Source organism: Xyrauchen texanus, chromosome 38, assembly GCF_025860055.1.
Source record: "Xyrauchen texanus isolate HMW12.3.18 chromosome 38, RBS_HiC_50CHRs, whole genome shotgun sequence".
NCBI lineage: Eukaryota > Metazoa > Chordata > Actinopteri > Cypriniformes > Catostomidae > Xyrauchen > Xyrauchen texanus.
The window spans coordinates 2,551,705-2,569,824 of record NC_068313.1 but is presented as its reverse complement, the minus strand read 5'-3'; the positions used below and the strand labels follow the sequence as shown (position 1 = coordinate 2,569,824).

Below are 18,120 nucleotides of genomic sequence, written 5' to 3'. Positions count from 1 at the left end.
CCTCCATTCATTAGGCGAAACCTGTTCGCTGTCCTGTTGCAGTTGCCCGAGATATGAGTGGCGCTCAAAGACCTGAGTCGCTGCTGACTCCAAAGGAGGAGATGGCGGGCGAGTTGTGACATATGATGAGAGCGCACGCCGCCTTGGGGATTTATATATGCTACCGTTGTAGGGCTGTCTGACCAGATCAAGACGTGCTTGCCCCGAATCAGTGGGAGAAATCTCTGTAGGGCAAGAAATACAGCCAGCAACTCTAGGCAGTTGATGTGCAAATGCAGCCGGAGCCCTATCCAGAAGCCAGCGGCTGCGTGCCCAATGCACTCGGCACCCCAATCCAGTTGAGAGGCATCTGTGGTGACCACGACACGTCTGACCACCTGCTGTAGGGGGACACCGGCCCGAAGAAAACAAAGGTCTGTCCAAGAGTTGAAAGTCTGATGGCAGGAGGGGGTGATTCACACATGGCCATGCCCATCTCAGGACTTGAGTCTCAAGCCAGTGCTGAAACATTCTCATATGCATCAACCCGAGCGACGCGACCGCGGCCAAGGATGCCCCAGGAGCCTCTGGAATTGTTTTAGAGGAACAGCTGTGCTGGGCTCGAAGAGAGCGAGGCACCTGAGCACAGACTGCAGGCGCTCGTTCGTGAGGTGTGCTGTCATTGAGACTTAGTCTAACTCCATGCCAAGAAAAGAGATGCTCTGAACCGGGTTGAGCTTTCTCTTTTCCCAGTTGACCTGAAGCCCTAGATGGCTGAGGTGATCTGACCTGATCACCTGGTCCCTGTGAGCGCATTGTAACTCTCGAGAGTGAGCTAGAATAAGCCAGTTGTCGAGGTAGTTGAGTATGCAGATGCCCACTTCCCGTAGCGGTGCAAGGGCTGTCTCTGTGATCTTCGTGAAGACGCGAGGGGACAGGGACAGGCCGAAGGGGAGGACCTTGTACTGATACACATGGCCGTCGAACACGAACCGTAGGAAGGGTCGGTGTCGAGGCAAGATGGAGACATGGAAGGTCCTTCAGGTCTACCACCGCGAACCAATCTTGATGACGAACTAATCTGTCTTCTGCGTGATATTTTGAACGGGAGTTTGTGCAAAACCCGGTTGAGAACTCGCAAGTCCAAGATTGGCCGCAACCCACCTCCTTTTTTGGGTATGATGAAGTAAGGGCTGTAGAAATCCTTCTTCATCTCAGCTGGAGGGACGGGCTCTATCGCATCCTTGAGTGGCAGAGTTGTAAAGTGCTGGCTTTTTCGCCGCGCACTGAGGTGGAGCAAATACCGCTGAAACTAAGCGGGAGCCTGGCGAATTTAATCAATGTAGCCGAGTCGGATGGTCCTGGCCAACCAACGTGACGGGTTGGACAGCGAAAGCAATGCGTCCAAGCTCCACGCGAGGGGCACTAGAAGGATGAATTAGATAAGTGGGGAGGAGCAGGTAATAACCCGTTGGGAGGCAAAAGGGCGTCCCGAGGCTTGGGTGCTGAGAAAAGACTCAAAGAACTTAGCTACCTCCGCACACCTGGCAGGGGGTGGCTTAGAGGCTGAGGGATGGGCAGTCGCGGGTCCGGAGGTGAGGTGACTGCGTCCAGGGAACCGGACAAGCCTCAGACTGGGTGGGCTGAACCGAATTTTGCTGCCCAGTCGAGTCCTCTGTGTCAGACGCCTGAACGCTCTCCGATACAGCGGCAAATTCATCATCCAATTCTGGGGGCTCCCGACGCGGGGGGTGGCTGAAGTGGCGTTCACTTTAAGAAATGAAAGCTGCGACCGCAACGCTGCCATGGTCATGTTCTCGCAGTGAGTACATGAACCATCCACAAACGCTGCCTCAGTGTGATCGCTGCCCAGGCACACAAGGCAGCGTCTATGACCGTCAGTCTTGGAGAGATATCGACCGCATCCAGAAACTAGGCATCAACGAGGCGGAAAGGCATCTTTAAAAAGACTTGTCCTGTATTGCTCTTTTGTGAATGAAAGTAAACTCTTTTAGATTAATCAAACTCTTTTAGGAGGGAAAACACGACCAGGGGCGTTGACTGCACAGCATGCAGATATAGAACGCCGCTGGAAATGCGCCATAGGATCCAACAGCAGTGCTTTTGCCAACAGAGGTGAGTGGAACAGTGGTGAAACTTCAGCTTGCTGCTGCACAACCGCTCGGCTCCGAAGAAAAAATCTGACAGACGCACGCCTGCTTCCCTTTATACACGTATGTCTGGGGGCGGGACATGCTTTTCTGAAGCAGAAATTCTGTCTGCCAATTTCTCATTGGCCTTTTCTCAAGTTCAGAGGTACGCGAGACTCCCAAGGAAGACCCCTTGTGTCACTACATTCGACACAACGTCGAGTGAGTGACAGAAGGGGAACTCTGCCCTGGGTAGAAGATGAAAGTAGGGCACCTAAACCACCCCCAATATGGACACAAAATATGGGAAAAAGAAAATAGTCTCTTGGTCCAATTGATTTCCCACCCAACTGGTCAGTCAAGTGAGAACAATTTTAAAGCTGGTGTGAAAGCTTTAATAGCAGTCCTACCGGGCTACATTAGCCGGAGAACACCCGTGACGGGTAAAAGCATTTCAGAGTCCCCCTTCGCCCCCAAAACATACCTGATCTCCCCTAGTACACGACTCACAAAATAGTCAAGAAGGGCGTGGTCAACACCACCCAGACGAGGAGTCCATATATTGGCATTAACCTCCTCATCCAATTATTTTACCCTAAAGGGTGCTACAAAGAAGTCTGGCAACATCGCAACATTTATTATTAAATAATTGATAAAAATATATTATTTTTTAAAAGAATGTTGTTTCTAGAGTAGCAACAGTATTGTTTACAACAGCAAAGTCACTATAAACTTTAGATTTGTCTCACTGGAAACAAATCTAAAATGACAATAAAATAATTATATCCAATGACTGTGAAGAAAGCAGGGAAGGCTGTCATCAAGGGGCTGTGTATGATGTCAATCAAACTGCGCAAATTATCCTACACAGTGCGTAAAATTTAATTGCTGTTTATTTTTTAATTTAGATAGACGTCATTTAAATTTTTTTGACTTCTCAGCATTGGTAACGTGTCCCACATTAACATAGCTACTCTTTGTCCCACATTTGGTTTGTTGGGATCTGGTCCTCTAGTGTGTGTGTGTGTGTGTGTGTGTGTGTGTGTGTGTGTGTGTGGAGCGCAGCTCCGAAACAGATTAGAGAAACTGCATCAGCGTGATTATAAATTACACCAAAACGTAAAAAGAACCGTAATGTCGGAGCTTATCAATACTACGGTCTTTAATAATTTAGCACCGGGGCCTGTTTAATACCGGGTTTTGGTACCCACCCCTACTTATAAGGGCATTTATATCTATCTTTTATATTAATATCTTATCTAGTTAAGTGAACGTGCTAACGTTATTTAAAGGTTAAACTAGCTATCTGCAGTTTTATTTGCTAGTCTACACTAGCTCCTCGCTTTTGCCACGTCATACCTAGTGCTTCATGCTTGGCAAGAAATTTGGCCATCGCCTCTCTGCTTCTTTCGTTCACTTTTGCTCTCTATTTGTATGCTTTTCTTTTTTGTGCCCCTCATTTTAGCCTTTGGTGAGGGATTTTGACTCTCTAGTCAGTCCCCGCTTTGCACAATGCACATTGTGTGTATTCTGCACATCTGATTGGCCAGGTGTTTCGACCGAACCATTTTTACAATAACAGCGGGGGGATGGGGTATCAAAATCAGATGACAAGTTGAAACGTGTTTTAATGATAAAAATTAATCTATTTATCATGTAAATACATATACACTCATTTTTTGGTGATATAAGTCAGTAAGTAAATTCCTGTACTTGATCCCATTAAGGGTCAAACATAGACCTTGGCATGGGCCCCCCTGGGCCTTGGGCACAGGGTCATCTGTACCCTTTGACCCCCCCCACCCCCCGACAGCGGGCCTGCCCACTGGCACCCATAGATTAGTGCAGACGAGCAGGAAACATATTCTAACTTATTCACCTACAGTGAACAGCGGATAGGAATAATATAAAAATACAAACAGGTATCACAGCTTTCCACTTCAAATTCATACTTATGGTGCCAGCACCGCGAAAGTCAGTGAAGCACTGGGATAATTCCAAAACAATGTCGAAAACATGAACACATTTTCTGAGTGCAAAACACATTACCACACACATACCTCTGTTCACTACGAGGGGATCAAGAAAAACAAAACCTGAAAAATGTGTCTTTGAACTTCCGATCTAGCAGTTGCTATATACAGTGAGGAAAATAAGTATTTGAACACCCTGCTATTTTGCAAGTTCTCCCACTTAGAAATCATGGAGGGGTCTGAAATTGTCATCGTAGGTGCATGTCCACTGTGAGAGACATAATCTAAAAAAAATAATCCAGAAATCACAATATATGATTTTTTAACTATTTATTTGTATGATACAGCTGCAAATAAGTATTTGAACACCTGAGAAAATCAATGTTAATATTTGGTACAGTAGCCTTTGTTTGCAATTACAGAGGTCAAACGTTTCCTGTAGTTTTTCACCAGGTTTGCACACACTGCAGGAGGGATTTTGGCCCACTCCTCCACACAGATCTTCTCTAGATCAGTCAGGTTTCTGGGCTGTCGCTGAGAAACACGGAGTTTGAGCTCCCTCCAAAGATTCTCTATTGGGTTTAGGTCTGGAGACTGGCTAGGCCACGCCAGAACCTTGATATGCTTCTTACAGAGCCACTCCTTGGTTATCCTGGCTGTGTGCTTCGGGTCATTGTCATGTTGGAAGACCCAGCCTCGACCCATCTTCAATGCTCTAACTGAGGGAAGGAGGTTGTTCCCCAAACTCTCACAATACATGGCCCCGGTCATCCTCCCTTAATACAGTGCAGTCAGCCCTGTCCCATGTGCAGAAAAACACCCCCAAAGCATGATGCTACCACCCCCATGCTTCACAGTAGGGATGGTGTTCTTGGGATGGTACTCATCATTCTTCTTCCTCCAAACACGGTTAGTGGAATTATGACCAAAAAGTTCTATTTTGGTCTCATCTGTCCACATGACTTTCTCCCATGACTCCTCTGGATCATCCAAATGGTCATTGGCAAACTTAAGACGGGCCTTGACATGTGCTGGTTTAAGCAGGGGAACCTTCCGTGCCATGCATGATTTCAAACCATGACGTCTTAGTGTATTACCAACAGTAACCTTGAAAACGGTGGTCCCAGCTCTTTTCAGGTCATTGACCAGCTCCTCCCGTGTAGTTCTGGGCTGATTTCTCACCTTTCTTAGGATCATTGAGACCCCACGAGGTGAGATCTTGCATGGAGCCCCAGTCCGAGGGAGATTGACAGTCATGTTTAGCTTCTTCCATTTTCTAATGATTGCTCCAACAGTGGACCTTTTTTTCACCAAGCTGCTTGGCAATTTCCCCGTAGCCCTTTCCAGCCTTGTGGAGGTGTACAATTTTGTCTCTAGTGTCATTGGACAGCTCTTTGGTCTTGGCCATGTTAGTAGTTGGATTCTTACTGTATGGGGTGGACAGGTGTCTTTATGCAGCTAACGACCTCAAACAGGTGCATCTAATTTAGGATAATAAATGGAGTGGAGGTGGACATTTTAAAGGCAGACTAACAGGTCTTTGAGGGTCAGAATTCTAGCTGATAGACAGGTGTTCAAATACTTATTTGCAGCTGTATCATACAAATAAATAGTTAAAAAATCATACATTGTGATTTCTGGATTATTTTTTTTAGATTATGTCTCTCACAGTGGACATGCACCTACGATGACAATTTCAGACCCCTCCATGATTTCTAAGTGGGAGAACTTGCAAAATAGCAGGGTGTTCAAATACTTATTTTCCTCACTGTATATATATATATATATATGGTGTTGATATCAAAGTGTAAATAATTAGCGAAGAGGATTTTCAGGTTATAGAGTTGTCAAAAGTAATCATGAGTATTTTATGTATTTATTTGATTTCATGAGTATGAGTATTCATAAATTTACAAGCTCTTCCCATCACGCTGTAGACGTACTGATATGCCTCTGTGCTCATAAAACTCCAGAAGACAAAACAAGGACATTTAAAATACCTCTGTACGACACCTCTGTCCATCTTCTCATGTTATTCACACATCACATTATAGTTAATATGAGCAACCGGGATGGGGGAGGGGTGCCACTATACACACACACGTGTACATATGAAGAGTATGTTTTATTTACATTTCGTTTACAACAATTTTAATCACATTTAAGCATTTTAATTAAATTCATTTAAAAAAAAGTACACATGTAATTTCCTTTAATGTCATGAACGTGCATGTGATATAATACGAGCTGTCACTGTTTGAAATTTCATGTCAACTGCACATTTTAACAAAAATTACGAAAAGTTGAAAAAAAATAGTTTTTATCAGAATTACACGTAAAAAAATGAAATGCTTGTATCATGTAAAAGTGCAGTGTGTCATACGAATGTGAACTGCCAGCTCCAATTTACCTCCGAAGATGTTGGAAAAACAAACACCTCATTTTCATTGTGTCCAATCAAACTCAACAGTATTTTATCACAAATTCATCCTGAAAGAAGCTTGTCAACATGGACTGGTTGTGTGACATGAACTCATCCTCAAAATACATCAACAAAACTACACAAGTTAAAGAAAATAAAGATATAAATCATGATAAACATTGATCTGTTTAAAGACCATCTAAAACCATCAAACAAACTAAAATCATATTCAGCCTATATGACATGTTAAATGTTGATTTTAAGGAGTTTATTTCTCTTTTGTACAATAAATAATTTTATTACTGTGCGGTACAAACTTGATATCATGAAGCGAAACTTCTTTTCTAATTTGTTACATCACACAGTTTCACTGATGATCCCCAATTAATAAAAAACGCAGGATATAGAGGTTGAGTGAATGTGGTGTGGACTCTGTGGATGAGGGTCAGTGTGTCAGAGACGTTGTAGAAGGACAGAGTTCCTGCACTGTGATCCACATACACTCCTATTCTACAACATCTGGAGGAGACACAGAGATCAGTCTGTATGTTATTGTGAGAGAATGAGTAACTGAACGGAGAACAGGACAAACTCCAGGACTGATCATTACGTCCAAACATACACTCATTACCCCGTCCCTTCCTGCTGATGCTCTTATATGACACTGATATAAACGCAACACCACTCCACTCGATCTCCCAGTAACAGCGTCCACACACACTCTCTCTACACAACACCTGATGATAATAATCAAATCTATCTGGATGATCAGGATAACGCTGGAGTGTGTCAGTGTATTTAATCACTCTGTTCTCTTCAGACAGATGGAGGTTTTCATTCACTGTGTTTAGATCCACTGTGAACTGATGGAAATCTGATGAGATAAAAACACACGACATTTCATTTCATTGAGTCAATCTTGTCAGTGTGTGCATGTATATACAGTACTGTATGTTTCTGTGTGTGTTTGTTTCATTGGGTGAAGGTGAGCAACAATATTTAATGACATACTTATAATATATATTAGCATCTGTAACTAAGAATATATATTTGTATTCTCAATACTCATATCTGTAATAAATAACATTGTTATCGTGTGTTATTGGATACATGTCAATAATGTATAAATATTAAATATTTACTTTTCTTATATTTATTGTACATTTGAACTTGTTTTGTAGCAATTCTATGAAGTTTAATAATAACTCGAATGTAATTTATAATTCTGAGACTGAAGAATGAAACTCCGTTTTTTTCTGCTGTTTTAAAGCTGAACAGATTTTTAAGACCAAACCTTCTCAAATCTGCTCTCATGTCTGTTAATCTTGTGTTATTTCACATTGATATGTATATATATTTCATCTTACAGTAGCATGTGTTGTTTGATTCTTTATAGTGACTTACATCGTACAAGGTCATTCCTGGTCTTGGGTTCATCAGTGATAATTTCAATGCATGTTACTATGGTAATAAACAGACACAGTTACTGTCATTTTCACATTGTATGTACATTTATTATGTTTGATTTCGATGAATCTCTGATACTTTACCTCTGTCAGATATCTTGTCAATGTGTTCTGTGCAGAAATCCTCCAGTTGTTGTTTCAGTTGAGAGACAGATTTGATCACCTCATCAAAAGACAGGAGAGAACTGACAGTGATGTTGGGTAAGACTGAAGATCCAGGAGGTGTAGAGAAAGACTGAAAACTCTACAGAAAAACAACATGATAATACAGAGACAAAAACCTTCATCACCTCCACTACAGTCACATACTGTGATGATTCAATGAAAATGATCAAACACTTTGACTGTATCTGTTCTGTATGTGCTATTATTCTATGATGTTCTTGATGTTCTCAGTGTGATGAATATTAATGAGGAGATGTGTTACCTGCAGGAACTGGATGATGTGTATGTGAAAGCTGCTCCAGCTCAGTGACTCTCCTCCTCAGATCAGTAATCTCCTGCTCCAGTCGCTCCAAGAGTCCTTCAGCTCGACTCACTGCAGCCTTTTCCTGATCTCTGATCAGCTGTATCATCTCAGAGCGTCTTCTCTCAATGGAGCTCATCAGTTCAGTAAAGATCCTCTCACTGTCCTCCACTGCTGTCTGTGCAGAGCGCTGTTACACACACATTACAATCAGCTCTTACTGACACCTCACACAGTCTGTGAGTCTCAAACTTCTCTTTTCCTCTTCTCAAAACTCACCTTGTGAGACTCCACAGCTCTTCTCACCTCCTCCATCTTTTTCTCGCTCTCCTGGATTCTCTGTTGGGATTTTTTCTGTGTCTCCTCCAAGTGACTCTGTTGATCAAACAAACTGCATTAAAATCTCAGATCTATACTGTATGATACAAAATCATTATTGTTATATTTCAGTTTTCACAAAACATGATTTCAAACAGGAACTAAAAATGATTCTTTTTTATTATTATTCTTTTAAAATTTTTATATGGTTGGTTTTGTATTAATGTTGTCCGTTAGATCATCATTCAGTTCTTCAGTCAGTGGAAAAGCAGACCAATCCAGTTACCCATCCAACCGGCTCTAGTGTGAGCAGTACAGTGGAAAAGGATGTGTGTGTCTGTGTGTGTGTGTATTTGTGTGTGTGTATGTGTCTGTGTGTGTGAGCGTGTCTGTCTCTGTGTGTGTGTGCGTGTCTGTGTGTGTGTGTGTCTGTCTGTGTGTGTGTGTGCGTGCGTGTCTGTCTGGGTGTGTTTGTCTTTGTGTGTGCGTGTCTGTGTGTGTGTCTGTCTGTGTGTGTGTGTGTCTGTGTGTGTATGTGTCTGTGTGTGTGTGTGTCTGTGTATATTTGTGTGCGTGTATGTGTCTGTGTGTGTGTATTTGTGTGTGTATGTGTTTGTGTGTGTCTATGTATTTGTGTGTGTGTGTGTCTGTATGTGTGTGTGCGTGTCTGTCTGTGTGTGTGTGTGTGTGTGTCTGTGTATATTTGTGTGCGTGTATGTGTCTGTGTATTTGTGTGTGTATGTGTCTGTGTGTGTGCGTGTCTGTGTGTGTGTGTGTCTGTGTGTGCGTGCGTGTCTGTCTGTGTGTTTGTGTGTGTCTGTGTATTTGTGTGTGTTTATTTGTGTCTGTGTGTGTGTGTCTGTGTGTGTGTATTTGTGTGTGTATGTGTCTGTGTGTGTCTGTGTGTGTGCGTGTCTGTCTGTCTGTGTGTGTGTCTGTGTATTTGTGTTTGTATTTGTGTGTGTGTGTGTATGTGTCTGTGTGTGTGTGTGCGTGTCTGTCTCTCTGTGTGTGCATGTCTGTGTGTGTGTTCTGTCTGTGTGTGTGTGTATCTGTGTGTGTGTGTATGTGTCTGTGTGTGTGTTTATCTGTGTGGCAGTCTGTGTCCACCCCTCTGTCTCGTCATTGTCCCACTGCCTCTTAGTGCCACCCTTCATCCAGGCTCACGATGGGAGTTGGGCAGAAGAGCGAGAAGAGGTGCATAACTAATAAGACTCATTCTGACAGCGGTGGATGAAGCACACCTGATGTGAATAATGCTTCATCACCGCTGTCTTTAAAACATAGTGCATCTCTTCTCGGGGAGCCGGCTTAAAATCTCCATGTGTGCACCCACTGGCATCCTCGCAAGCCCAAGACCAGAGCTGGGAGGGTTCACGGAACACCCCGGGCCGATTATAGCACTTTTCCACAGCATGTTATGATTTGACTCGACTCTGCTCGCTTGACTTTTTTCAGCTTGCTTTTCCACTGCTGTTTGGTGCAGACTCAACGTGGGTGGGATTAAAGGCTGATTGTCATAGTTGCGCAGCTTCTACTGTCATGACATCATCTTAAATGTGACACAAACACACAACAAAGGAGCAATGAATGAATGGTGTTCTTGATTCTCGGCATGTGGCAGTTTTTCACAGCAAAACGACAAACTTTGTTTCAAAGGAGGCTGTCGGCAGCAAGACAAAATACAGTAAAAAAAAGTTTGGGAAATCATACACCAAAGCGCAGAACATCACTGTGTTAGCTCAAAGACGGCACACGAGGGTAAGCTAACCTGCCATCTAGCTAAAAGCAAGGACACTGGTGGTGACGATTTTCTCTGACCAATCAGTGATCTTCAAGGTTTTGACATCACATTTAGTATCGGCTCAGCTTGCTTGGAAATTCAACCAAGGGGGTACTAAAAATACTTCCACTGTTATCCACAGTGGAAAACCCCCCAAAAGCAAGCAGAGTCGAGTTCAGTTGAGCTGTACCATGCAGTGGAAAAGCGCCATTAGATGAGTCACTGGGGGAGAACTACACATGTTGTGCCGTGGACCCTTGAGGGGAGCATTTGCGGCTTGAGGACCCAACTTTCACTATCCCACCATTCACAGAGCCCCGTCTTAACCGCGAGGATGCCAGATTCCCCCTTTGTTATGAACACTATTCCCCCCAAGAAACTTTATTATCCCATTTATGGACATTTTCCTTTTATTATTATTTCCAATTAATGCCTCCCACTGTATCTGTCTCTTGTTCACCCCATCACAGTGTGTGTGTGTGTGTGTGTGTGTCTGTGTCTGATACAGGAAATACGTCACAACACCCAATAGAACTACAGCCATCAAGGAACCTCACTGCGACTTTATTGCTGTGGATTTATTACATTAAAATAGTCGGGGGTATTCATTTAACAGTTTTTAAGATCTGGCCATAAATTACTTCTGAAGCTTTGACTGACGAACAGAACGACTTCACAACCTCAAATTACAAACAGGTCTTTATGAACTTTACTTTGAAAATAAAAACATACTTTTATTGAAAATAATATATTTTAGTTCATTTATGCACCGATGGCGTGCAACGATGAGGACTGTGCACGTATACATATTTTTTTATCTGGAGGGCAAATGAACCAGATTTGGCCTGTGGGCCACTAGATGACTAGCACTGCTGTAATGTGTTGTCACTCATTGCTTGATGCGGATGTGGCTGGTTAGGATAAAAACACAGTTTACAGGTGCATTTACTAAGACAGATATTTGCAGTGACAAAAGCAACCGTCATTCATTACCAATGTGAGTTGGCGAAATTAAAATTTGAGCATTTAAGAATAACTTTATGTAAATATGAGCAGGGACCCCATGCAACAACTACCAATAAAGTGCAGGCAGTGGAGCTCATGTTATCTGTCAATAATGTCATCCTGCAGTCGGAACCAGGGGGTCAGGAATTGTGGGTTAGCAGGACCCTGTTAACACCTGCTGGTAGATGCTGGAACTACACCCTATACAATTCATACCTGCTTCTTAGTCCTCTCGGCAGAAGCTGATACGGTGTCGTGATTTTTGTGATCATCCATCGTGCACAACATGCAGATACACTTCTGATCAGTACGACAGAAAACCTCCAGAAGCTTATTGTGTTGATGGCAGATCATCTCCTGGAATCGTCCTGTAGCGTCCATCAGATTGTGTCTCTTACCTTGGAAGAGATTCTCATGTTGTTCAAGGTGATTTTGACAGTAAGAGTTCAGACACTCCAGACAGGACTTGACAGCTTTGTGTTTTCTTCCAGTACAGACGTCACACTCCACATCTCCAGCTCCAGCGTAACAGTGAACAGGAACAGCTGTTTGGAGTTTCATCGTCTTCAGTTTCTCCACCATTTCAACTAGCATGGTATTTTTATATAACACAGGTCTTGTAGTGAATGTGTGTCTGCACTGAGGACAGCTGTAGACTCCCTTCACATCATCCTGATTCCAGCAGTCTGTAATACAGCTCATACAGTAACTGTGTCCACAGGGAATGGTCACTGGATCCTTCAGTAGATCCAGACAGATAGAACAGCAGAACTGCTCATGAGCCACTGGAATATATTCTGCCATTTTACTGCATGTACTCTGAGATAGAGAGACACGTACAACAGCTCGACAGCACTTTAGTTTCTGTTTCCCTGAAATGATCAGTTGACACAGTTTCCTGGTTCAATGTTTGAGAGGCGTGTGCAAAACAAGTTTGTGTTTTTACAGATAATGTTCACTAGGTGTCAGACTCACGCTGGATCTTACTGCCATTTCTGTTTGTAATCAGTTCTCATGTCCATCTGTAGTTTTTCACTAAATCAACAGATGTAGTTCAGGTTTAAGAGCATATTAGTTCTGATGCTGTAAAGCTTCATGGATTCAGTCTTCTCTAAACCTATTAATTTCAATTGAACTGTACCAATCACAGAATCCCTTAAGATAGTTCAGTTTGTCAAGAACTCTCGGACCTTCAGTTTATCAGACTGTGATCACAGTGTCCTGGACACACAATCAGCCAATGGTGAAGTGGAATTAAATCTGGAAGAGAGTTCAAGAGGACTGTGAACCTCAACCTCACTGGTTATCTCCTTCACTGGCAGGTATCGCCGGCGATCTTGTGATTGGAATTGTTTGCATTAACTGTATGTTATTAACATTCAAGTCTTATTTATTCATGACTAACTATGCATCATAAAAAAGGTATAATACTTCGATATTTAGCCAGTGTTTCACAATAGAAATGTTACTGCCAGCATAATTTTCTCAATTTTCATGTAATATTCGCTTTTTTTGCCAATGTGTGAAAGCCTTGTAACGCTACTTAAAAAAATGAGCCCTTCCCGGACTTTCAGGGTTGTAGCCTGTAGACTGATTTTCATATGAAGGGAGCGGGTCACTTTTGCAGGGAAAATCCAAAGAAAGCTTCTCTTCCGCTATTCAACAGCGACAACAAACTGTAACATTAGGTAACGTTATCTTAGAAATGGATTCCAGCAAACATCCGGCTTCCAGCACGACACAGACTCCTTCACAAACTCCAAGAATGCCAAAATAAAAAAAATAAAAAATATATCTACTGAATCCCGTCTGGCTAAGAGGGATTGTGATCATGGTGGAGCGAAAATTAGAGTGAACATCACAGGGCATTGGATTCCTGGAGGGACATTCGTTCGGTTTTGGGGATCAAAACTGACCCTGAATTGGCATTCTTCTTATTGGACAGGTAAGCTTACATAACTGCAAAACATGTGAAATATAGTGCCATAAGGATTGATCTGTGTCATTTTAGCTAACTTGAACTTGCCTGCTAACGCTGACGAATTGCAAGCTACCTTGCTTTATAACTTAAACGCTGGTGTCTTATTCGTAGTACAACATATGACATACAAAACATAAAATAGTGCAACAAAACAGTGCAACTGTCACGATTTCCTTGTTGTCTTTCCCGTGTTTCACTTGTCTTTGTCTAAAAACTACACTTCCCACAATTCCCAGATCTCATCACTGCCATCATTGTGTCATGGTTCGCACCTGTTTGTCATTTGTGATCCTCCTGTGTCTGTGTATATAAACCCTGTTTGTTCTCCACTCCTTGTCAATCGTTGTACGTTCATGAATGTTTCTCACGTGTTTAATGTTTCGATCGTTGAATGTTGATGTTCCCATGTTTACTCAGTTTCCCTTCCAGCTGTGTTCATCCTGCCGTGTTTTCCCAGTTCCGTGTTCCTCCGATGTGTTCGAGTTTTAGTTTCATTTTTCCCCACATGAATGTTTCTTTTGTTCCCGCTTGTTTGTCTTCACTTTGATTTAAAATAAAGAACCCGCATTTAGATCCCACTCCTTGTCTGCTCTCGTCTGCATTATAACAGCAACAGTAAACTGTCTGATATAGTTCAGTAGTATGTAGCTGAATGTGTGTATCAGTATGCTATGTTAGCTGATAAGTAGTTTTAGTTTAGGCTCAAAGTTTGTAGTAAAACAATCATAACTGTGTAATTTGAATTATGCTACCTCATCTGTCAGCATGATGCCAGTGGATCACATTCAGTCTCTTTGTACGTTACGTCATTGTTTTGGCTGATGCTAACTCGCGCCCCTATGTAGTGTGTGCACGAGCTCGAGCACAAGCCACAGGTGTCATTAATAACAAGGGTTTCTGAATCTTACGTACAGCACCTTTAATTTATGTCAACATATCAGAATATCAAATGAAATCGTTATAAAGTCGCACGTACATATTCAGTGATGTAATCTCCATATGAGTTGTCCTTAGCAGTCTTCAAAGAACAACATCCAATAAAACATTTAGCCCAACAGTGTGCACAGTTACTGAAATTGTTATATATTTTCATATTTACTTCATAAAAAATATTATTTATGTCCATTTTCCACTAAATTATGTGATATGATCTGCTGACATGCTGTAATTCTTTCATAAGTTAGAAGATGCACAATTTCATTTCTTTGTCCAAATATTTGAGAGGTACTTCTCCATCCCATCCCATAGTAGGATAAAATATGTATCAAGCATAAAATGAATCAGTTGACTGCTGAGACTTATTGTAAATAAATAGATGAATAAAAAGATATGGTTTGTCTATTATTTCCATGCAGTCTCTGGTATTTGTATATGATTATTGACAGTTCTGTAGCTGTAATGGCAGAAGAGCTGTACACCTGCTATCATCTTCACCTGCCAATAATCTGCTTTCTGTCCCATTATATGATTGAACACACACTGCTATATTCACTCAATCATGATTGGAAGCATAAAATATATGTACAAGATAATGTTTATTTTATAATGTTTACTATTCTGTATGTAGGCGCTAATGCTAACGGCTAATGCTATATGCGGCCAGAATCACAAGACATGGTCTTGGGAAATTATTCACATAACTATACGTTTTTTAAAGTTATCATCCTCAAATTTGAAATAGAACTTTATCAGATGTGTGGCTTCACTCCATTATGTTTCTATGGATCAACAAGGTCAGTGTAATATATTATTTCATATAATTATTTATGAAATAAAATAGTTGATAACTTTACAATAAATTGGATCTTTTCTAACTATATTCTTTTCATGACTTTTATTGATTTAATCGTTAATTTAACCTTAATCGTTGATTTAAACCTTAATCGTTTGGAGAATCGTTAGTGCGAGATCATTTACACAACCTTTATTAAGTCATAGGTTGAGTAAATTTTGTCCGTATTTGTCAGTTATTATGCAAATTGAACTCATCTTTGTAATGTCTTGTGTTTGTACAGCATCTACAGCACACACCTCGGCCTCATCTCTGATAACTTCAGAAGCCAGGCAAGCGACATTTGGTAGGTATATAAATTGATAAAGGGTTTGTTTAGGTTTCTGTGACATTTTATGTAATAACTGTACCTCTGATTTGTTTGAGATTATTGAGTATTGCTGAGCAGCTCACTTCTAATATGTAACGTGATGAGCTGCCTTGCTTCCTACATTAACACCACCCTAATTGCAATAAAACCTTACTAGTGACTTATTTGGAACACTATAGGCCAAGTATTGATAATATATGGAGAAGAGTTCATTAAGGGAATGTACAGCTAGCTGGTCATTATAGCAAAGTAAATCCCAACCGGTTGATCCGGGAAGTAGAGGACATGAAATTGATGGAGATCATTTGGATTTTAGTTGAAAATGTTATATTATTAATCGAGAAGGAAGAGGCCACAGACTGTTAAATAACTCTAAACCCCTGTGAGTCTTTTCACTGATCTGTTTATTTTGCGATAATGATCAGCTAATGGTATAAACCCGCTTCTTAAACAGTTACTTCTCAAATAAGTAATAAATTGGCATGAAATATTGATTTGACTTAAAATAATTTGTTACTTGAAGAAACCATGACATTTTAGTATGACAGACATGAAAGTACCTGAATGGCCGGTGTTCCAATATCTATCAGTGTAATCAGAATTATTTGACCGCTGAAAGTTGTGATTGACCAATAAGAATCGAGTATTCCAGAAAGCTGTGTAAGTATGTTGGTATAATTATTTACACTCATACCTGTCTGATTAGAGACAACTCATTTGCTAATCTCTGAACCATTTTATGGAATCCACTGTAATCATGCTAATCACTATTCTACCTCTTTGCCTTTTCTGTTCATGGTTTAATACTGGCAGAAAGTTCAGGAAATATCCAGACATCTTCTTCCTCGTTTCCGGTGCCTAGACACCCAGTTGATGGTAGATTAATACTGATGTGAGATTTTCTTTAAATTGTTTGCATCTGTGTGTATAAACCAGAGATGGGACCAAGTCACACATGTGCAAGTCTCAAGTAAGTCTCAAGTCTTAACCTTCAAGTCTCAAGTAAGTCCCAAGTATTTTTTTCTTGGGTAAGTCAAGTCAAGTCACAGGCTATGTCAAGTCCAAGTCAAGTCACCTTATTATTGTAATTTTACTTGCAGAATCTGATCATAATAAAGTGAAAAGACAAGATATAAGTAACTGTCAGTAAATTACAATACTCATGTTCAGTAAAATACATCATGGAATCAAACAAAATTGTAACTTCATAAAATTATTTATTTTTCACTTCTGCCAACAGTGTTTGAAATGTTTTAAATTTTCAACATTGAGTCCATAAAACAAATAACAGCTTAACATCCAACAGACTCCTCTCTGAACACCTCCCTCTCTCTCTCTCTCAAACACAGTTACATACATTAAACTTTGTTACATTTCTCCTCTCTCTCACACACACACTCTCTCTCTCACACACTCTCTCTCACACACACACACTCTCTCCCACACCCACACTCACACACACTCTCTCTCCCACACTCCCACACCCACACTCACTCTCACACACACACACACTCACTCTCGTGCTCTCACACTCCCACACCCACACTCACTCACACAGTATATCCATAAGACTATTTTTGCAATGTCTGTGAGTGGGAAACGTTAAGGTACCAGTGCGTGTGAACGTCATGGCAACGTACAAAACAAAGTACCTCGCGCGGGAAACACTTAAATGCGCGTAACTAACGTAAATCAAGCAGGCTAGTATGCAGCATAAGCCACAAAGTGTTGGCGAAATAAAAAATTAATGGACAGATTTTTTTTTTCCAGAAAACTTCTTGCACAAAATAAATTCAAGCACTTTCAAGGACCTGTATCTATGTATGTTTATGTTCAAGAACTTTCCAGGGCCTTGAATTTTATATTTCAGATTCACAAACTTTCAAGGATTTCAAGGACCCGTGGGAACCCTGCTATTATTACATTAGCTAACTACCAACTAACCAGATAAAATTAACAAATTGACAAGCACTTACTGGGCAGAATGGCTCTTCAAATGGCGGATCGAAATTGGAGGTTGTCGTCTGGCTGTCCGCGATCTTAACGTTGCATGTCTTGCAAAGCTGTTCGTCTTTTGCCATCTTGATAATAATTTTTGAAGCCGAAGCGATGACCCTCGGTAACGTTACCCCTCCGGCTGACATGTTGATGTGTTATCTGATCTAAGTGGGCGTGGTGTGCGTAAGGTACGAGAGGGCATGGCTGATGATAGCCTATAGTGTCGTGATCCAGTCATGACAAAACTATTCTCAGCCTGCGCTCCAGCTGGATCAACTTTATTTTTTAAAATAATGTATATATTTTATATTCAAACTGAAAACATGATGTGATTAACACTCAAGTCATTCAAGTCTTCGTGTCTCAAGTCAAGTCAAGTCCCGAGTCTTTAACTTCCAAGTCCGAGTCAAGTCTCAAGTATTTTATTTTTTGTCAAGTCAAGTCACAAGTCATAAAAATAGTGACTCGAGTCGACTC

The 18,120-nt window shown here is 41.3% G+C and overlaps 1 pseudogene; it reads right to left on the bottom strand.

The window, feature by feature from the left end:
* Nucleotides 1–6,230: 6,230 nt before the first annotated feature.
* Nucleotides 6,231–12,438, bottom strand: LOC127632047 (E3 ubiquitin/ISG15 ligase TRIM25-like; annotated as a pseudogene).
* Nucleotides 12,439–18,120: the final 5,682 nt, after the last annotated feature.